The sequence below is a fragment of the Macadamia integrifolia genome, chromosome 4, assembly GCF_013358625.1.
Source record: "Macadamia integrifolia cultivar HAES 741 chromosome 4, SCU_Mint_v3, whole genome shotgun sequence".
NCBI lineage: Eukaryota > Viridiplantae > Streptophyta > Magnoliopsida > Proteales > Proteaceae > Macadamia > Macadamia integrifolia.
In genome coordinates, this window is record NC_056560.1 from 2,958,211 (window position 1) to 2,960,318 (window position 2,108).

The window sequence follows — 2,108 nt, forward strand, 5'->3', positions numbered from 1 at the left end:
TTGGTCTTGACCTCTCGCGGGACGATGGGCTGTAGCCCGACGAGGAAGACATCACTTACTTGTTGCTAAGCTAGGGAAGAAGTGGACGAGGCTAGAAGGGGGTCCGAGGCCGAAGGTGAGCTCTCCGAAGGGAAAAAAGAAAGGTTGCCCCACAAATGGCCCCCCACATTATATAGATGGAAGAATGGCGGTACAACTTCCGAGCATTAATGGCACCGCCACGTCAGGGTACGAAGCCTCGAGGTTTGCGCCCGAATGGACCAAGCAGGCCTAGCAGACGATCCCTCCTTCGGTTGGGAGTTCGGCCAAAGCCGAACGGACCTGACCGAGGGTCCCTCCTTCGGTTGGGAGTTCGGCCAAAGCCGAACGGACCTGACCGAAGGTTCCCCCTTCGGTTGGGAGTTCGGCCAAAGCCGAACGGACCTGACCGAAGGTCCCCCCTTCGGTTGGGAGTTCGGCCAAAGCCGAACGGACCTGACCGAGGGTCCCCCCTTCGGTTGGGAGTTCGGCCAAAGCCGAACGGACCTGACCGAGGGTTCCCCCTTCGGTTGGGAGCTCGGCCAAAGCCGAACGGACCTGACCGAGGGTCCCTCCTTCGGTTGGGAGTTCGGCCAAAGCCGAACGGACCTGACCGAGGGTCCCTCCTTCGGTTGGGAGTTCGGCCAAAGCCGAACGGACCTGACCGAGGGTCCCTCCTTCGGTTGGGAGTTCGGCCAAAGCCGAACGTGCCTGACCGAGGGTCCCCCTTTCGGTTGGGAGTTCGGCCAAAGCCGAACGAACTTGACCAAGGACCCCGCCCTCGGCAGGGGGCTCGGCAAAGCCGAGCAGTGCTGACCGAAGGCTCCACCTTCGACAGGGGGCTCAGTAAAGCCGATCCGAAGCGGCCAAAGGTCCTCTTGATCGACCCCAAAGCCTTGGTCACTGGTAATGCCAGGACCGAGGGAACAAGTCAACCTCAGAAGATAGTTACTCCCACAGGAAGAAGCTCCTAGTGGAAGTAAGGGGGCTCCTGATATAGCCAAAATAACCTCTCGGTGGGGGGTAATGACACGTGTCACTGTTAGGACACGTGTCCCCCACCAGACGAAGGGCCCAAGGAACCACTCACACCCGAGCACGCTCAATCACCGAGGCACGCCCGCAGAATCACGCGGGGTCACGTTGTCTGCATGAGGGGAATATTCTCCCAGAAGGTTGGACGTATTCTAGTAGGACTCTAAGAGGGAAGAAAGGGAAAAAACCCTAAGGCTGAAGAGCTATATAAGAAGGCACGGAAGAAAGGGGAAGGTAAGTTCTGAGACTCTCGCCATTACCCACTTATTAAACTGTGCCGCCGACCCTGATTTGAGCGTCGGAGGATTAACCCCAGACAAAGTTCTGGGCCTCCGTCGTCTGTGTTTGTGTAGGTTGGACCAGCGGGGTTTTTGGCAGCAACAGATCTGCCTTTTCTTTTCCCCAGAGGGTAGTGGCGTAACATCTTCGGGACGTCTCCTGATCACCCCGACACTCCCCGACGCCATTCTTAGTTGGGAACTTCATTTTGAGATGGGGGGTGGAGACGATGGCCTTTAACAGATTCAACCCGACTCTTCCTAGTATGGCATTGTATGCTGATGTAATGCTTACTACCAGGAAGTTGATCATCACCGTCGCCTGGCGATCTCCGGTGCCAGCTCGAACCGGCAGCTCTATCGACCCTTCCACCTTCACCGGGGTGCCAGAGAATCCTTGCAGCGGGTGTTCGACCTTTTTTAACTTTCCTTCGTCGAGCCCCATCTTCCGGAAAGCTTCGAGGAACAGGATATCAGCTGAGCTGCCGTTGTCCACTAAGATCCTCTTTACTTTGCAATCTCCTATAGTCATGGCGATGACCAAGGCATCGTCATGCGGGGTCTGTACCCCTTCCAGATCATCGTCTGAAAAGGAGATGACCGTCCCCGTCTTTGCCTTCTTGTTCGACCATTCTGCCACATGTACGCTCCTCGCGTAGGCCTTCGCCTTCCTGGCAGAGACCGAACTCTCTCCGGTGGCCGGGCCTCCACAGATGGTTGCTATAACTCTTGTTGGGCTCTTGTTCTCCTCTCGAGGCCGGCGTCCATCTTCCTCTG